This window comes from Stegodyphus dumicola, chromosome X1 (assembly GCF_044657685.1).
Source record: "Stegodyphus dumicola isolate Sdum_Otavi_A_Nest chromosome X1, ASM4465768v1".
NCBI lineage: Eukaryota > Metazoa > Arthropoda > Arachnida > Araneae > Eresidae > Stegodyphus > Stegodyphus dumicola.
Genome location: NC_140780.1, coordinates 90,653,797 through 90,675,685, shown reverse-complemented (window position 1 = coordinate 90,675,685; position 21,889 = coordinate 90,653,797). Strand labels below are relative to the sequence as shown.

Here is a 21,889-nt window from a genome sequence, read left to right as displayed (position 1 = left end):
GAAAAGAGTAGTACATAAATAAACAGAAATTACATTTCCTTGTTTTTATTACACAGCCAGAAATTTTATTACATTAGCAAATTATTATATTAAAGTATACAACATTACCAAAGGAATGCACTCACATGATCCAGAGATCAACTTATCATATTCCTCGATGGTTATCACTGTAAAGCACATTTCAAGTGATCCTACTTGACGCTGTCAATTGAAGCAGTTCTATTTCACTATGTTAAAGTCATCCTTTTACTACTATATTAGACATAAAACAACACTGACAGCCATCCCTATTTTACATTAACACAAACACGGTCCTTTTGTCTTTCAACATGGCCAAAAATTTGTCCTCACTGTTCATAAGATTTCCACCACAATTCAACAAGATGACGGGGCATCAGCGCGTGTGCTGATCCTCTCACACTGCGTACAAGTATTTGTTTAAAATGACCCAACAGACATTCCGAGCGTTGCCACTTTAGCAGGATCGACAAAATATGTCAGAAGATTTAGATCAGGTGGGTGTATCACGTGATTCATACCCACAGGCAAACGCAAATAGAGGGTAAGTCCAGGACTTAGAAGAGAAGGGCTAGCTCATAGAGCTTTTCCCCCTGAAGCAGAAAGTGAGAAGTGATGACGTAGTCATGATGACACTGAGCGCGCAGATGCAATTCACAGCTTGAAAATTAGCGATTTTGAACCAGCGTTTGAAATGAGCTGTGTGTAAGAGACAGCTATAATTTGGAAGAGACAATGTTACTGCTTTATGCATTTTAGACTGAACCATTAAAAAATAATAATACTTACTCAATTTTAAAATAATATATAAAATGTGCTACTTTTTTAACATAAAGTTCCGTGGGTTTTTTTCAATTTTTATTTGCAGGTTTTTTATTTAATGAACTTTTATTTCTAATCATTTCTTTATCTGCATGTGAACTGAGAGAATTTTTATACTGCTTCTAAAATAACTATAATAGCAGCTATTTAAATTTACTCAAAAAAACAATTTTACATTGACATAGTTTTAAACATATATGACATATATGGCAACATTTCTGCTAACCTACGTTTGATTTTTTGCCTAATTGTAAATTTTACATTGTTATAATTCTCTTCCGATTCAATATAATAATTTTTTAAAATAATTTTGTAATTTATACTTACATCTATATTACAATTAAATAAATGTATGTAAGATTGTTACCTTAATTTTGACAAAATAACTTTACTCAGTGTACCTAATACAGCTATTTAATTTTTCAAAAGTGTGAGTAAAGGAAGCAAGTCTTTTTATGCCAATTACTTTAATGTTTTATACTATTATATTTTATCTAGAATGCTAATCTAGCACAAAATCTAATCAATAATTAGTTACAAAGGATACAATAAGAATAACTTTAACAAGTACTTAACAAAATTAGTTTGTTAAATACTTGTTATTCTTGTTGGTACTATTCATAATACCGAAGATATTATCGATTAACTCATAGAAGTCAGATGCTTTTTGATTTCCTGTGGGGTGGAGTATACCTTTTGCGGTACTTTTTGAAAATAATGTTTTCTCTGGAGTGACTTTTTGTCTCTCGTTTCCCTTGACCATTAAATAATTCGGTTTTAGTTTGTGACATAATTTGATTTCTTCTCAATCTCTATTTAAAACCTCTTTAATAATAACAAAATTTAAAACAGTTCCATCTTCTAAAACAAATCCTTTATCTAAAACGTGGTTTCTCAGTAATTTGAGGCAGAGCGCGAAATGAGACCTCTGATTAAAACAAACTGCACATTTTGAAAAGAACCGAGAACTTGGTCCAGTTTAGAATCATAGCAGAGTTTTCAATCTATATGCATTTCGTCGAAACTGAGAACGCATATTTTTTCTACAGAATACAAAGATTCGCCTCTTTCCTTCTTTAGAGTAAGAACATTATTTTGAATTCTTGGACTACACTAAAATTTAGCGCACCATTTCTTTAATTTGCTAATACTAGGTAAAGATATTCCAGTTTTTTCTTAATTTTTTTTTCTTTCCAAAAATCATAGCTTTAAGATGACAGAGCTCTTATGACAATGCAACGTGAAATATCTTCACTAGTCCACCTGATTTTTTCCTTCTTTTTCAGTAATGCATTAATTTGCGTCTCTATAAAAATAGGCTTTAGACATTTTTTGTAATTCTCCGATTTGTGCCCCTCCCCCACATTTCGTTATTTGAGATTTTAATTTCTGATACCAATTTCTGTCTAGATGTCGTCCACCTTCTTTGCCGCTGAACAAACATTCTAAAATTTTTCTTTTATCTATTTTTCAATACTTTAATACAATTTTCTAAGGATATTATTTTGTTCTTCAAATTATCAATGCATTCTTGTTTATCCTTAAACTTAGGGCATTCAAAAATATCTATATTTTCATTTGTGAGTTTTATTTCAAAACCATTAAAATTTGATTTACTATTCATCATCAATTTCGATTTATTATTGTCATCATAATTTACTTTCGGCACAGCATTCCATTTCAACAGTTTCTTTTTGTGGCTATCCAAACAAGCGATTTTTCATATCATCTTCATAAACACTGCATAGAAAATGTTCGCTGCAGATTTTTCCGCTCTTCGCATTAATAGAATCTTGTCTTTGACATTTGTGTATCCATTCTTTCGTCAAAAGCAAAACCTCATTTGGATCCTTTGGTCCCATGAAATAAAATATCTCATCCTTTCGTACTTCTGTAAGTGCTACGGAAAGTTACTACAGCGCAAAAAGCCATATTACGTAAATAGCACTTTACAATATAGAATTTAAAATAAAAACTGACTAAAATTACATATATATAAATTATTTTAAATATATACATTATTAGAAAACAGATATATATATGATTAACATTAATTTGGGATATGTAACCTCTAGAAAATCGTCTCGCAGCTGAATGAAACTAGTTTTAAACGCGGGAAATCAGAACAGGTGGCATCACAGTGACGTCAGATTACTGCCTGTTAACTTTCCCCATTAGGCTCGCGTCGGCGAGGAGTCGAACAAAAAAATGAGCTAGCCCTTTCTATTTATCCCTGGGGTAAGTCACCTCTTGTTATAGATACGAATGCGAATCATGTTCTTAGGAAGCACTAGCAGAAAGCGAACCCGTAACATTACTTGCAAGAATTAAAAATGAAAAACACTTCTAGTTTAGTGAATTTTTGCATGATCATTAGATAATGAATCTAAAGCATTAAATCATTATCTACTAAAACTTCATGAGAATATTAATAACATATTTTTAACGTTTGAAAACTTATAAATTACTTGGGTAAAAATTTTTTCATGAGACTAATTGTAAGAAAATTACAAATTAAAAAATTGCTACATACTAGTAAGTCACAAAATAATATCTTTGAATGGCAATTAAGAGAGAAATCAGCCTTGAAATATTTTTACATATTTAGAAAATAAACTCTCAGACCAAGTCAAATATCCCATATTTTAAAATTAAATATTTCAGTCAATTTTTGTAGTATGGGAACTAAAAGTTTTGATCTTTTAGAACAAATATAAAATTTTCCTAACTAGGTACTGAGACCAAAAGACCGTACAGAAAGTTAAATATATTATTTTTTATAAAGTTGCTTTCTTTAAATTAAAAAATACCAAAACATGAATATTGCGTTATTCAGCACATTTTTCTGGTTTGAGATATATATATCTACGACTTATGCTCACGAAAATTAAAGCCGAGTAAAAATTTCTGTGGTCACCGTATGTGTGTTAAATCTTACTTCAATTTCAATGAAAACGATATATCGAAATTTTAGTTTAGAGTCAATAATACAGCCCATTTTAATGAGACCAAAAAATTTGGATTAAAAACTAATTATTTGTCCATGCAAAATAAATCTCAGGGCTATCTGTATTTGCATTGATACCGTGGAGGTAGATCTAATAGCGCAGCTTTAGTTTTGAGGTCATCAGTTCGAATCCCGAAGGCTTGTGAAGTCCCCCCCGGGCATTATAGCTAACTTTTTCTACTCAGTGTTGCAACAGTTGTATCTAATAATTTATATCATTTATCCATATAAAATTTTCTTGTGAGAATTTGTTAAACCTTCTTGTACGAATTCTTTAAGAATTATGACATGTTTTCATTTCGCATTTATAAAAATGCAAATATTTCGGGACTTCTTCTTTACATCGTACAAATGATATTTTTAAATCACTGAAAAAACATTCATGAATATATTACACGGTGGTGGCATTTTTTTCAGCGGGAGAGAGACTTTTTTTCAATTAAAGATTATAAAATAAAAACTATATTTTATGCAGAATGCATAAAATATAACTGTGCAAGGCACGCATTAAATCATTAACTATATACTTCTAATAAAAATCCAGCCATGGTGTTTAAGAATTAACGTTAATATAGCTTCCCTAGAGCCTCCCTATATCTAATACAGTGATTCTCTACCTGTTTTTGCTCCATGCATCCCTTTCATTATTGCTAAAAATCATTCCCTCTTCTTTCCAAAACAGGAAAAATACATATACGTTTATTAAGATTTTAATTATTTTTATAGTACTTTCATTAAATGAACTACAAAAAATATAGCAAATGTTGATAAATAACAAAACTTTTTTTTTTTTTTTTCAATATTCAGAAATTATACCGAACAACTAAATAAAAGACTGGCTGCTATCCCTTCGATTGAGAACCACAGGATATACTTTTTACACTATGCAAATTTCCCACAACAGCCATCGAATATATTGAAAAATTAAAGAAATATCACAGAACAATTGAATTTTTCGTTGCAATTGCTCAGCACTTTTTACATATCAGTTCTTTTTAAATTATTGAAATGACTAACTTTTTTTTTCTTCGTTTTACCTTAGCAGCACAGTTTAATCTTTAGACATGCATTATTCACAAATATTTACGTTCATTAGAAATGCAGAGAAGGCATTTAAATAACTTTAGCACAAATAAACTTATTATCGATCACAGCGCTTCACATAACTACCGTATTGTAAACTCACATATCTAAAAATTACTAGCATCCTTTTCCATTAATTTCACGGTTCATAACCAGGATAAAGGTTTCCAGAGACTGAATTCAAATACCACTAGAAACTATCATCTATCAATACAGTGACATCTGGTAGTAACAAATGTAAATAATTTACAGGCAGAAGTAAACGCAGAGGCACCACATTAGTGTGAACGCATGTCTGTCTGCAGTCGTATCACAGATATTCTCCTCCAAAAATGGATCGTGTACGCTCTACCCTAAATCGTGAACAGGGCTTAACTAAAATGCTATTTAACTAGCATACTGGTGTACTCGTGACTAAAAGCAGTATTACGGCATAATGTATTTTTCTTCGGAGAATTTTTTTGAACGGATAATATTTTAGTTTAAATTAATAAATAAATACACAATTCCACGCAAATTTTAATACTAACTCATTTCTGAAGTACGACGTAAGAAAAGCTATTGTTATTCATTCCAGATACATTTCTTGAATTACTAAAAACATACGCACACGTGCGTGTCATTTTAAAAATTAAAAAATGTAAGTTTCGGCAATTTGAGAAAAATGACCTTCCGGAATATAATATTCATTACCTGTGCGTGGCACACATAATACACATAACGAATACCATATTCGGAGCAGAAATAGACTGATAATAAGCTTTGGATGAGGTAACTCGGTAAAAAAAAAAAAAAGAAAGAAAATTTCTGCACTAAACAAACAATAGTGCTGCCATCTGATGACCGAAAGCTGAACTAACGCAAAATGAAAATACCTACGCAAGTAGGAAAATAGTATCAGGGAACAGAAAAGTAAAGAAAAAGGAAGTGGAGTCAGTTGACACTACTATTATAATTTATTTAATTATTACAAAACGCATTAAATTTATCATACATGAACAATTATTTAACTTATATTATTATAATATAAATTAAATTATAAAAGGCTTTCTAAAACTGACATTGAATAAATTCTCGTTAATTCGAATTCGAAGTAACAAAACAGTTCAAATGATGGAAAACATCCGGGTATTCAGTTCTTGAGATTTTCAGCTTTATTTCCTTTCCTTTGTTAAAATTGAAGAGTTCACTATATGAGTCAAACTGCTACTCTGCAGCGCTTACACGAGTTCCACTGGTAAGCTCAGTTTTCCTTTAAAGATTGATGTAACGTTCTTATGTTACATTTTTAGATACTGCATAATAGTTTTGTTTCTAGAGACAGAAAGATCAGTGATTTATTTAAACTGCAAGGCATACCGAATTTTGCATAATAATTTTGTTTCCAGTGACAGAAAAATCAGTGATTTATTTAAACTGCAATGCATACCGAAATTTAACGTTTTAATTAAAAAATGAATTTAACCAAAAATAAATGTTATAAAATAACACCATTTTTATTTGAAGCAAAATTTAAAAAGGCCAGATGATTTACGTCTTAATCCATTAAATAGATTTACAATTAAACCGGACTCTTTCATAGGTCTGTTCAAATTGAGAATTAAATGGGATTTTTCCCGCAGCTTTATTTTAATTAAAGTCAATAACAGAGAATCTAAAAGTTGCTAATAAAGAAGAAAATAACCTTCCTAAGAAATGGCATTAAACTAAATAATTTTGATTTAAAATGCTTTTTAAATAAGAAGTGCAACTGGTGAAACACAGAACCACAATAATGATTGTCACTTTTCTAACATATTTATATGTACACTTTAAATCATTAGCAAATTTTAGCTCCTCTTAATAAATACTGATTTACTATATTGCACTAATTTCTAAATAACTACATGTATTTTTCTATAACACATAAACTTTATGTTAGCAGTTTCATTCATCTGACAATGAGAATGCTTAAAAAGTACACAATCCATTTCTATTTTCTAATAAAGAAAATATTTAATCAAAAGTCAAATGAAAAAAACACTTTGATTAATAATTTATTACACAAAGCCATTTTTAACACAGGTCAGATCTTCACCATTAAATTCAATACGTTCCTAGCAGAATTATGTTCATCACCTTTCAGTTAATTAAATATTACAAATTAATATGTGAACATTTTTTGCAATTTATTAAAACTTAATATAGAATAATTAAAAAAGATACACATATATGGACACATTTAAATTTACATAATAGATATGTAAAAAATTACATGTATAAAAAATTCTGCCAGTAATAATTATGTGTACAGAAATTGCTAATTCTTGTAAATGAGACACTTCAGAACATACTGATCTAATTAAAAAGTGCCCCAATTATCTAAAGCTTGATTTTAAAATTTAGGAAAATGCAAACAATCAGGCTAACATTTTACAAAGTGAAAAAGTGTTTAAGATGAATTATATAATCAAAATGAGGTTTAAAAGAAAAGAAGAAAAATAATTTAATAATAAATGTTTCTTCTAATTAAAATGTTGTGATTTTCTATCCTTTCTCTTTTGCATGAAAACTAATGACTTTTTAAGCATGTTTTTTGCCATAAAGTACATTAATTCCCATTCATTTTGAAAAACAAGTAAATAAAAATTAAAAACAAAGTTAAACTAAAAAAAGGCTTAATATTTAAACATTTATGTATCAAACATTAAGTCTTATTTCTTAACATCATCTACAAGAGCTGTTGGAGAAATTTACACAATGCATTCCTTCATATGTTTATTAAATGTCAGTGATAAAATTCAGCACAAGCTGCATTCATTCCCTACCTGCAAAATCTGATCACTAGCTTTCATTGCATTCTTTAAAATTAATCATTCAAATCATCACTTCTTGCACCCAGTTCCTCATCTTCATATTAGCAGAATATACACTCATGTCCATAAATTAAGGATAATGCAAAATCAGGCAAAGGAAGAGTTAGAAGCAAAAAAAATTCGACTTATTTGTAAAGCTTATTTATTAAACAATAGGTAAAGAGCAAATAAAGATGCTATATGTTTGATATTATTAAAAAAATTAGCGATTTTTTCTCCCTGGAGCAAATTACAAAAAGAAACTATTTAAAAAAAACCAATATTACATGGTTGGTATGATTGTTAATACATTGTATGTCTCCCAGACGATGCAATACAGACCGTACATGGCACGTACCTAGGTGCTGAGTATCAAATTATCGATTTGATCTTGGGGGATATTACACCACTCAAAAAGCAATGCTCTCCGAAGTTCCGGTAGACATGTAGGAGGAGGTTGACGGGCTGCAACTCGTCGGCCAAGCATGTCCCACACATGCTCTACTGGATTCAAGTCCGGTGAGAATGCTGGCCAGTCCATACGGGTGATATCCTCTGACTGAAGGCATTCGCTTACGATGTTTGCACGGTGAGGACGGGCGTTGTCATCCATAAACACAAATTGTGCGCCCATGGCGCCCCGAAGCAAATGTACATGTTGTTCCAGAATGATATCCCGATAGATTTGGCTTGTCATGGTTCCAATTTGAACATGCAGGTTAGTTCTGGAACCCAGAATAATTCCACCCCAAACGAGCACTCCTGCAGCACCCTAACGGTGTAGTTCAATGATGTTTTCTTGGTGGTAACAGGTACCTGGAGCTTTCCATGTGAAAGTCCGGCGAGAATCAGACTGCAAGCTAAACCTGGACTTGTCAGAAAACATCAAACAAGCCCACTGTTGGGGTGTCCACAATGCATGCTCTCTACTTCAGGCTAACCGCAGGCGATAGCGAGTTGCAGTAAGTGGAACGCATCTGACAGGTCTACGAGCATATAGACCAATCTGCCCTAAGCGTCTGTACACGTTCTGCCTTGAAATTGTCGTACCAGTGGCTGAAGAGAGCTGGCGAGACAGGACTGAGGCTGTGCTCCGCCTGCTTCTTTTGGCAGTAACTGCCAAATACCGGTCCTCATTCGGCGTTGTAACTCTGGGGCGACCTGTGCTGTAACGTCTGCTCACATTACCATCATCTTGGAATCATTGCCAAAGCCTGGAGATGGCACTCTGGGCAATTCCAAGTTCGTCTGATAATTCCAGTTGGGTATGCCAACATTTCAGACGGCTGATAATTCTACCACGTAAAAAATCATCCAAATGTGTCCTTTGTGTCATAACTATTCGGTTATTGCACTGAATTGCTTATAAAGCGCCTGCGAACAAGTTTACTTCTTTGCCTGTATTCCATACATATCACTCTCTTACACTCTCGTCATTGTGACGTACCATAGGTGTCATCTGCTTACTTCCTGAAATTTGCATATGATTCTTCAAGATGTGTGTAGTGATTTTACAGGTGATATATTTATTTTAGAGTTCGATTTCCGCGTGACTCCGAATTATCCTTAATTTATGGACATGAGTGTATTTAATAATTATATAGCTGCAATTCTTATAACAATAAAGGTGTTCGACACTGCAGTCTGCATTTTTTCTTACTGCAACTCTGAAATAATTCACATTTCTTCCACTCTATCATTTCCTTAAACGAGATTTATATTACCATAGCAGAGAAAACAAATTAGTATTGTCTTACAGTTTATACTTAACTTGCTATTTGCAATCAATAATATTACATGAAAATGGTTGATAAGCAAATGAGAAGTAATTTCTGGCCAACATTTTAATAACTGAAATGTAAACTCACATTCCTCAAGTGCAAGTTACAAGAACAGCAGCTAATAAACACTTTCAAACAACAGAAACACAATGAAATTTACAATTTAAAACTTCAATTATATTACACATAATGATGCAATTTAACAACATTTTTTCAAAATGATATGATTAGCTTGTTTTGCAACATTAAATGAATTTGACATCAAAGCAAGCTGCAATACTATAAATTACTGAAGGTACAGTTAAGATCCCGCTTAACATGGAGGATACGTTCCAGTAAAATGCAGCACTACATGAAACAGCATTGAACAAGGTAATCTTAACATGTAATAACACAGATGAGAGACTAAGAAAATGTTAGTTTTTTTTTTTTTTTTTTTTTTATAACATTTATATTTAAATACTCTTTTATTACATTAAAGATTTAATTTATTTACAGCATTAATTTATTGCTAATATCAATCTTTATACATAAAACATGCATGAAAATATAAAAAGAGTAAAGAAGTTACGTTTATGATACGGAAAGTTATTCCTCATTTGACAAAGTCATCTTTTGCTGCATTTGTCTTTTCCTGTTTCATTCAGCAATTAGATGTTGATAGCAAGATATCACATCAATGACATTTTGGGCTTCTATCAAAATTTAAATTATTTTGCATAAACTGATTCATAATTTCCATCTCAGCAGCTAAACTTTTTTTTTTTTTTTTTTTTTAGAAAATCCATTGAAAGTTTCTTTTGTTCATCATCTTCAGAAATACTAATTCTGTCATCTTCTTGCATTTCTTGATTTATTTTTTAAGATCATTATTAGAAAGACCTTCATTAGTCATAACTTGCACTAATTCCTCAATATATCTTGGATATTTATATTAGCCAACATATTTCATTAGCTAGCTTGACCATTTCATTGACATCAACAAAAAATTATCTCGTGTCAACATCTTTGCTTAATGCTGGCCATATATTTTTCTATACTCTTTTCAAATAGCTCTTAATCACCTCATTTCAGGAAAGACTGATGTTGCCCAAAGTAAGTGTCCATGACATTGTAATGGTTCCAAAAATCTCTAATGGGTTATTTACTTTTTCCACTAGTTTTATCAGCCAGTTGTTGGAATGTCCACCACAGATAACAAGCTTTAAACATTGAAAATACGCCTTGAACTGTTCGTTGGATTAACAAAATTGTCTCTGGAAGCAACCATTTTTACTGGAATGCATGCAAAAAAGTATTAGAAACCATTTCTACTAGAAATATCTAAATTAATTTAATTTCTACAAATTAAAAAGCATTTCTACTGGAATGCATGCTGCTATGTCGCACAAATGTGTTGAATGACTTGAAGCATTATCAATCAAAAATAAAGCTTTTGTTTAAAGTTTTTTAAATCCACACTAACATTTAAAAAATAGGCAAAAATGTTCGATAAACCAATTCTGCAAAAATTTTTTATAGAGATTTAAGATTTTTTATTGGTCTCCCAAATCGCAGATAATTTTGGAATTCCCTTCAATACTCTTGGGGTTTTGAAATTATAAACAAGCAGTGGTTTTAATTTAAAATATACTTAAGCATTTCTACTCAGTAGAAGTGTTAAATGATCTTTCACAATTTTAAATCCTACACCAAACAGCTATACTGATAACGCATACAGTTTCAGAAAATCCCAATATTAGCATGTAATGTTAAAACTGCACTGAGTGGAGCTTTACAGCAAAATATTTCAATTGGAATATATTACAAAGTATAACTTGACTTATTGTTGTTGCTTTTGATTTGTTTCAATAAAATAAAGGATACACGCTATTTACAATAATTATATTTATCTTTTAAATATCAACACAGTTTGCAAGGTTATGTAACAAGCAGAAACATGCCAAGATTTTGCTAATCATATCACTATATATCTAGAGGACACAAGGTTCACATAGGCAAGGTTTTTTTTTACTTAACCCGGAGGAAGAAATTAGTGAGAACAAGTTGGATGTTCAACAAAAAAAACCTTTTCTGCCCAGCAGCAATCCAAGATTCAAATGACCTATCACAATCTAAAGTTTCAGGCAAGCAAAGCTCTTCTGTACATAGATTCTACCTTTGGGGCTACATATTCCTACGTAAAAATTATTTGTTTTATAATTATAAATCTGCCATTAGAGAAAGTTTGAGACCTTTTGAACCATTTTGTACACAAAATTTCAGCTACTGAATATAAAAAGAAAAAAATCAACATAATTTGTTTATTACAAAAGTGAAAGCACTCACTGGAATGATGAGTTGAGATCACTAGTTCTACATCAGACTCAGAAAAACACATTAATTTGAAATCTAATTACAGTTTTTTTTTTTTTTTTTCTCTTAAGAATACAATTATTTAGAGAAAACATTATAAGGAGTTTAGATATTTTTCCAACTTATTAAACTATAACTATGATAACAGCCACATAGTTACATATAATTTACAATGCTCTTAGACAAATTTTTATTATGTTTATATAAAATATCTTCAATGAAACAGTGATTAATCGCAAAAATGCACGCACACACAACAGATACACCGATTGTATCAAAACTTCACATACAAATGTTGAACGATGGTAGGGAATACTGATACAAACCATATTCACAGGTTCAAAAGAAAGATTGGCAACAGACAGGTGATGCCATATGCCAGCACTTCAGACTGGCACCTAGAGCTTCCTCATTACAGCTTGCAGCATCATAAAGAAAACAAACATTGTTTCAAAAATGCTAAGTTGGAATTCATAAACATACTCTGAGTATAGGTTACCCGAGTGTATACACCATCATAAGAATGTATCAAGAAAGAAAGCCAACCAGACATGTACCACAATGCTAAATATTTGCACATTTTCATCAGAACCAGTGTTAGCATGCATCTTCCAGGATGAAGATGCAGAATATCAGGCAGCCACAATTGACCTCAAACTCCCATCATGGAACAGGACGGACTGCATGCTGTGGGCAAAACAGGACATGAAGAATTTTCCACGACACCACAGCTTCAGTAGTTTTAAAGGTATAATCCCATTGCATTTACTTACAGCTGCCCAGTTTTGATAGACAACACCTCGAGGGATGGATCTGAGGGCCCCCCATTACTGAGCATCTCAAGGTCTTCAGACCTGCAAGTATTTTTTAAATCTCTTTCACGCTGCACAAACATCATATACTTTTAAATATCCAAGCCTTCTCTAGGCTCAAAATCAGGTCCTAGGAATTGACAACCAGCACTGTAAGCCATGATACTGATCAAAGTGATGCATAATATGGTCAGTAATCCAGGCACAAGCATTTGTGCAGCTGCTGATCCAACAACTGCATGTACATGCCACAGCCTTACATTCATTTTACGAGCAGCGAATCCAGTTATTGCAAACAGAAGCTTATCTGCAACGTACAAGATATGCAGAGTGATTTGTGCAGCAAATTTTGGGTACCAGAAATTCCCAACTTGAGTTATATCTTTGGATGATACATAGTTTTTCCATGAAGAAGTATTCATTCTGCAAGGTGCATATGCGAGACCAGGAAATCCTACATTCTTTCACTGTTAAATGTGTGGGTGGGTATGGTGATTTTTTAGTTGACCTATGCCTATCGCACTTTTCCGGATAAGGTTCTGCCTGATTTCCTGAATGATGTTTCCATGAATGTTCATTATTAATTGTGGTTCTAACACAACAGAAATTCCATCTCATTATGCCATTGATGTATATATCTAAACCTGATCTAACACATCAATGGCCTAGGCATCGAAAATGCATCACATGGCCTCCTACTTTTACCTGAACACTGTACACGAAATGCCCATTGGCAAGGCTCTCATGCAAAAATTACGTTTTTGTAGCTAATAAGAGTTATCAGCAGAACTACAGGTACCCTTGATAATGTTCAGCAATCCATGAAGTGATGGTGTCAGGCAAGACTCACTACAAATGGTTAGAGCTTTGAACACCTCTTGTGAAACCGCAATTTACCACTACCAGCTTTTGTGCGTTTAGGTTTCACCAAATAAAGCACTTTACACTCTTTTCAGCAATGTATTCTTGCTGTGCCTTTCTGCCTCTTCTAACTCATATGAGTAGTTTCTCTGATCATACTTTCCTATATCGATACGGTTCATATTAATGGCCTTGAACTTCCCTCAAAGTTTGTACAGTTTTCAGACATCCTGAAAACAAGTGAACATGGGATTTTTAAAAAGTTGCCCATACTTTTATGCAAGAACAGGAACCTGTGAAATTTATTTTTAATTAATCTACTGCAAATTTAATGTCTGTAAACTTACCCATTTCCCTAAATTTATCCATGGTGTATGCACTGGCTTTCAAGCACTTTCTACAGCAAAAGAATTAAGAGTTTTCAAAACACATTAAAGTCTTGGTTTCCGAAAGAACAATAAACACTACAAAAGTATAATTATTGTTGAAATGGAAGTTTTAAACGTGCAACATAAACTTTATAAACTAATGCTGCAGTGCTGAATTCTGGTCTTCACTCAGAAAACATGCACAGTTTCATTGGCAGAACACATGAGACATCAGGTGACTCTGAAGCACTTCCGAAAAACAATTATTCATAAAATACCCCTGGTATTTTATAATTGGATTTGTGTGCTTTTTATACATTGCTTTAATTAATTGGGCATATTTCAGGATGAAGGTACATGTACTTAAAAAGGTACATGTTACTTACATGTCACAAAAACAAATTCTAGGATATATATATGGCCTTACCAGTCAGATCTGCTAAAAAGAACTCAACTCTTTCATGAGGCCTTTCACCACAATTTCAAAGCATCTTAAAATTAATAAATTTCCAAGGCAAATCTGAATTTAAAGAAACCATAATGGCCCTTTAAAATCAAACTAAATACTTCAGGAACAGGGTTGCCACTCAAAGAGGAGAATGAAATTCCCTGACTTTTCCAGGTATGTTTCGAGAAAATTCCAGTCTATCCGCGTAATGTACGTTGGCTGTGCTAAGAGGTAAATTAATTATGGTATTACTTGTACTGTGTAGCAAATTCACTTAATTATTCAATAAATCCCAGAGGACATTTATTCTTAATTATTCTTGGTACACTTTGTTTGATAACTTTGTTTACTTTTCCGCTTAAAAAACTTAATAAAATTTAAGATATATACATTGGATAACCAACTGTACGTTTTATTTCATTATTACTCATGATCATCCCCAGTTCAACACGAGGCTAATCCGGTTCTTATAAATCACAACGCAATGCTAAAAGTTAGGTTAGATTTTAGGTAAATTTAATTTGTGTGAGGTGTATTCTTAAAAGGCACCTTAACACTTGAAAACACAAATATAATTCTAATAGGAGTTGTTTTCTCCACTGAAGATTGAAATTTGAATCTGCCCAATCTGGAATAAAATAAGGCTTTTTTTGCAGCCATTGTGCAGCTAAACGAAAGAAAGAAATCTATTTAATGATATTTTTTTACTAAATTGAGGTATTTTATATTTATTTCGCAGCATACATAAGGAAAAAATATGTGCATTAAATTTCGTGATGTCATCATACTGCTAGAATTAATTTCAAGATTATGCCAGAGAAAATTTCCTGAAATTTGGAAATATTATTTACTAATGATAAATAAATTTAGAGGGAAGAAGCAACATTAAATGATATGAATAACATAAAAATAAAGATATATACTTAAAAATTTAATTAGAATAATCAATGATATTTTAGCGAATATAGTTACATATGGTTATCCTAGATGATTGATTACTATTTTTTTATTTTACTGCAAAATGACAAGGTATTTATTAAAAAGAAAAGAAAAGGAAAAAAAAAAAAAAAAGATTTTGCGGTAAAATCCTAGTATACGATACGGCCTTCGCATGATTTTGAAAATTGTCGCCAAGAACAAAATGACCCGTTTACTGCTCATCATCATGTCGCCAAATCCCGCTGTACCATACATGGAAATTATTCTGACCAAAGAACGTCTATGTAAAAAACGGAGGGAAAATTTGCCAAGGGATTTGACGCCGAAACGGCCAGAATTTCCCTCTCCGCGATGTGTACAGGAAATTGAGAAACACGTGTCAAGAAGAAACGTTCTTTGACAAAAAAGAAAACTACGAAAATCCGTTTTTAAATTATTGCGAAAAATCCAAGAAGAAACGTTTTATCAAAGAACGTTTTTTCTTGGATTTTTCGCAATAATTTTAAAAACCTATTTTTGTAGATTCCCCCCCCCGTCAAAATAACTAATCCATGAATTAATTTACTTGCGCCAAAAAATATTTTCTTTTCCTTTAGAGCTTAAAGACATTTTAAACGATATTCATTTTATGAACTCTGATAACGTGACCTTCGAACTTCGACACCGGTTTCGAGCTTTTCCGACAGATACTATATCGCGCATGAACAGCTGTTTCCCGCTATGATGGAACGGAGCAACGTCTGTTGCAGAGAGGTTTTCCTTCTTTACAATACATATTTTTTTAATTCTAACCTTCATGGTACCGTATACTAGGATTAAACCCATTTTGTTTTATACGAGAACAGGTACTTTCTTTAGTTCATGCACTGCACATGCGATTCTCGAGGTTACTGGAAACCAAAAGTTGCGGGAAACTTGCTTGCCTTTCTAAAAAGACAATCAAATTGGAGCTGCGAAAATTGGCTCTACGCCAGCTGCCCGAATGACACTCACGTGATACACAATTCGCCAAAAAAGTTATCTCTTCTGTCGTCGGCACAAAACTCGCCTTTCTTGGCGGGATCGTTGTATGAAATTCCCTGACTTTTCCAGCTTTTGACTAAAACACTTAAATTCCCTGACTTTTTCCTGAATTTTTTGGTCAATTTCCGAATTCCCTGACTTTTTCCGGTTTTCCAGGTAGCGTGGCAACCCTGCAGGAAGCTTTTATTTTATACCATTTTTATTCAATTATATATGTATTTCCGTACAAATCACTCAACCTAAAAAAATTAACATTCAAGTATTATTTTGACATAAAAGACATACAATCCAACGAAAGTGTTAGCGGATGCATGCTAAGAGACTCTTTCCAAACAATTGTTATACCATTAACAAAAATTACTTCATTTGGAGGAAGTAAAAGTTGTAATGAAGTTTTTGTAAGGAAAATTAAGGAAGGATCATTACAAATGGTCAGATTTAAATTTCCCTAATTTGCTGCTGTCTCACGACTTTTTCTCTTTCATGCTGCCATTTTTTTTCAGCAATACTGTTTAACATCAAGGGTTTGCAATAATAATTTTTGGTCCTTCGTAATAAAACAATTTGAACTTAATTAAGATACAATAACACGCCGAACAAGTATTAATTTGGAAGGCAAACAACAAAAATCAGCGTTATATTTTCAAATTTTCACAGGACTAGTTTCGATGGTTTTAACGAACCATCATCCTCAGCTGCAAAAAGTGCAAATGAGCGAGATAGATATAGTGATTAAGAGTTCATTTTAGACTGGAACCAATTAATCCAAAATCGGTTAATTTATCCCTCTGTTAACTGCAAATCTACTATATGCCAACTGTGCACTTCTAGATCCCAAATGGTATAGTAATGATAGCTTTCCAAACCAGCAGCGCTCATTTAAGCAACGCAATAAACTATCCTCTCAGATAAGATACATACTCAAACAAGCTAAAAATAATCACTGGCAACACATCCAACAACTCTTAAAATCCAAGAACATTTGTCAGTATGAGGGAGATTTATACATTCGCTTCCATATAGCTCAAATTTCATATAGCTCAAATTTCAACCAAGGCTAAGTGATATGGAAAGACACCTCACCATGTGCTGGTATGTGATTGGCTATTAGAACAGGTGCCCAGTATGACTGGTAGTGAACATGATAAGCAGTATACAGTGATTAAATCATATTTGCAGTGGCTTCCAAGCACTTTCCCGGCAAGAGTTAAGCGATTCAGAAATCATAAAGTCAATTTTTTGGCTCCTGAAGGAAGATTAAAAATTATGAAAGTATAATTATGCTGAAATATAAGTTTCAAATGTGGAAAATAAACCTTATATGTTAATACTACACAACTAAATTTTTGTTTACACTTTGACTACAGGTAAAGCTTCACTGACAGATCATAAGGCATGACATGATATATGAGCACTTCTGAAACATGTTTTTCTACCACACATCAGTATTCAGTTTCTTCATTTTGAATTCATAAATACTTCCATAATAACAACAAAGATTAGTCAATATAATTTTTTTTAAAGAAAAGTCCAAATTTAAAGAAAACAATGGTTATTTAATATCATGCCTATACAAAACATAATTTCTAAATGCTTTAGTAGGTTTTTATTCTTTTATATTTCCGCTAGTAACATTTAATATTCTACTAAATAACCATTTTATATACAAATCACACTCCAAAAATTAATATTCAATTTTTTGAATTTGCTCATAAAAAGGTTAATGCATATGTTAAGACAAATTTTTCCAGTCAACACCAAATGCTGTACCATCTGCAAAAACTTGATCATTTAGAGAACATAAAAGTAATAATGAGGTTTCTGTATAAGACATGCAAAAGAGATTAGATTGCCTTTTTTGTTACTGCAAATGTCAACTGAATTTTTCTCTTCTGTTTTGGCATTTTTCCTAGACAGTTTTGCTGCAGCAATGATTTGTTAATCTGAACTTTTTAAGACGGGAACCAATTAATTCACAAGATAATCTGCCCCAAATTAATTGAGAATCTACTGTATGCTAACTGCACGCTTTAAGCCCTCGAACAGTTTTGCATCAACAGTTTCCTAAAAAGTAAGCTCTCCAGTAAGCAGGACAGGAAAGCATCCACCTAGATAAGACATATACTCAAACAGCTATGGAAAGAAGAATTGGTAAATCCAAAATAATGAAGTTTCATTTGTATGATAGGGTTAACACATTCACTGCCAGGGTAAGCATAAAAACTTTACCCAGAAGCTGACTTATGTGGAAACATATACATCACTACATGCTGGCACAGAAAGACTATTAGATGATACCACCACACCTGGTGCTCAATGATGACTGGTAGCAAAGTTCTTAAAGCAGCATACAGTGATGAATTGATGTTTGCAAAGGCTTCTTAAGCAGTTCTTGTAGCAAAAGAGTTAAGTGTTTCATAAATAATACATGAAATTTCTTGGTTCCTGAAGAAATGCTGAATACAGTACAAAGTCTGAAATCCGGACCCGTCAGGACTTCGGCGATTCTGGATTTGGGATTTTTCCGGATATTACATCATCAGTTTAAATCTAGTAAGATGGCATGTAGAAATTATAAAAATAAAAATATGAAATTGTGATTTATGAAATAATGAAGTATTTATGATCTAAAGGGTATCAAAATTTACTAAAAAAAGGCTTAATATTTATTTGTTTACCTTATTAAACACTAGCAGCTTCGCTGCCAGCCTTTGTATGGTTTTTAAATGTACCAGAAAAATGGCTGAAGGAAACACCAAACGTGTATAACAAAATTACAATGAAATAAGCAATATCCCTTAATACAAATATTAATTATCCTAATAAATAAATTAACCAACTTCCCTTTGCAAAATCTTAAGAACTCAAATGGTATAAAAAAGGTTAAGAACTTTGTTTCTTAAAAAAAAATCACTCAGAACATTTCAATATCTTAAAAACAGTGAAATGAGCAATAAATAATATAAAAGAATACAAAAAAAAAAGAACTTTGTTTCCTAAAAAAATCACTCAGAATGGTTCAATATCTTAAAAACAGTAAAATGAGCAATAAATAACATTAAAAAAAAAAATCTGCAAAAAAAAAAAAAAAAAAAAAAAAGCAAAGTATAATTAATGATATTTTATCTTATATTTTGAAGAGAAAAAAATTACAATGAAATAAGCTATATCCCTTAATACAAATATTAATTATCCTAATAAAAAAATTAATCAACTTTCCGGTGAAGAAAAAAAAAATCATGCAAAGCTTTTCAATATCTTACAAACAGTGAAATAAGCAAAAAATAACATGAAAGCAAATCAAAAAACATAAAATTCCACGCAGAATTTTTCTCTACAGAACAACTTTATCAAAAAAAATCAATGAAAATGTATTATATATATATATACATAAATGACAATGAAATATGCCAATCTCTTAAAAACAGTGATATATGAAATACGATAAAAAATTGTTGCCAAACCCATATTTCTAAAAGAATAAAACTATTCAAAATGATGCGATTTCAGCAAAAATCTATCAACAACAATAAGACTGGAAAATTGTTGCCAAAATCACATTTTTAAAGATGTGAGATGTGAAAAGTGTACTCGGAAGGTTTATTTTAAAAAAAAAATTTAAAAATACAAAATATTATCATTTTTTCAAAATTCTTTTTGTAAAAGCAGTCGCAAGGATAAACGTTTAACGTGTCCAAAAATCAAAGAAAAATAAACTGTACATTTTTAAAAATAAATTTTTTAGAAAAAAATCCCGTTGAAAAGGTGTTAAGCTCCCTTTGATAAATAAATTCCTATTTAATCGTTTTATTGAAACACGAAATTTATTTTAAGCTCGTAAAATAGCTAAGTCCCTACGTTTCATGACGATGTGGAAATGGAGTGTGTAGAGTAAAATCTCGCTTTATGTCTCAAAATGACGCGATTTCGTCACAAAACATAACATAAAAAAAATTATAATTCGAATTTCAAAAAAATCACTTAGAGGTGCACTGGCTCTTGTCTAGATACACGTATGTACCAAATTTCATAGCCGTGGGTCTATTAGTTTATGCGCAACGCGAACGAAAGACACACACAGCCAGACTCTTTCTTTTATTATATGTAGAGATTTCTTTCAAAGCAAGTTGTTTAAGTTGCTTCTTTTTTGTGCTAATATTTTCTTTTTAATTCTGTAGACAGATATGATCTCTTGTTCAGTTACATTGTTGAAGTCCTGTAACTGCTGTTTCGAGAATTCCGACTAACTTGTCAATCGAAAATTTCTCGTTTTAAGCAACTTCTCTGTCACTTTCTTCAGTATCAGTAACAGTATTTTCTGGATCTAGAACCATACTACAGATTTCACAATTCATTATTGATTGATGATTGAGAAGCATTGTTATCACAATGAAAAACTTTTATATCATCTTCATTTATTACCGCTTCTAAGCATTTCTTTACAAAATCCGTTAATTGGAAAATTTTACCTTTGTTTTGCGATATTCGAAAACCTTTAAAGTTAGTGGCTATTATCATCAAATTTAGCTATCCTTCACTGTACATATTTGACTATGCATCACGAGTTTGGCAACTAACAAGTCGTTCCGTTAAATTTTATTTTGCTTCTATCGCAAACTGAGACAATTAAGCCTGAATTGTATTAAGTTTAGTTATTTATTATACTTATGTCTATTTATTGCACATGCTTAAGGCTTATCAGAGTTCTGAATAAATAAATTCCCACATATACTTAAACCTTATTGAGGGCCGGCGCTAGATAACTTACCGCCTGATGCAGTCTCTGTGGGTCCTAAATTCTGCGATTCGGTGCGGCCATACAAGCCCTGCCGCTGGTTTAGGGCTTATGTGAATGAACAAATCAATTATTCTTAATTCAAATAGCCCTAAATATAATCTTTGGGTCTATGAATAAATCTATTTTTAGCATATGGAAAGAAATTTTTGGTAAATTTTTCCTCATCAACATTTTTAGCACATTTAACTTAAATCTGTAATCATCACCAAGTGTAATGTCAACATAAAAGGTTATGATACTCCTTTAGTATTCATTTACTAATATAAAAAAATTATTTAGGCATCGCTACACGAGTCATTACTCAAGTTGTCATGTTTTGATAAACATGCAGTGATGAAAGGAAAGTATAATAAATAATGATTCACCAGGTTGGCATCAGATCAACAATGTATCTATGTGGAACGTTTCGGTTTGAGATGTGTGCCAAGCAGATACGCAGCAGTGGAGCCAATTACTGATGGTACAAATTTATGCTAAAATGATTGTTTCTTCAACAACAAGGTATTTTATTTAGTGTCGTAGTGAAATTAAGAATCGGAACTTTCCAGATGTTTTATTATGTGCAAAGGGGGAATCAAATGCGTATGCGTAAAGCCTAGGAGAAAAGTAAAGCCAAAAATAAATTTTTTGGTGGTTTTGAGGTCCGGATAATGGATGTTCGAACTTTGTACTGTATTACAAATGAATCATTTTCTGCTGAAACAAAAATTTTAATCATACATTGCAAAACCTTAAGTTAA

At 31.9% G+C, this 21,889-nt stretch overlaps 1 long non-coding RNA gene across 2 annotated transcripts in view; it reads right to left on the bottom strand.

Annotated features, from left to right (window-relative positions):
• Positions 1-5,863: 5,863 nt before the first annotated feature.
• LOC146993213 (uncharacterized) overlaps positions 5,864-21,889 on the bottom strand; it is a 30,430-nt gene continuing 14,404 nt past the window's right edge. Inside the window, exon 4 of one of the 2 annotated variants that reach the window (XR_015038372.1) lies at positions 5,864-6,244. This is a non-coding gene — a long non-coding RNA (uncharacterized LOC146993213). The other variant, XR_015038371.1, reaches the window with a different exon arrangement.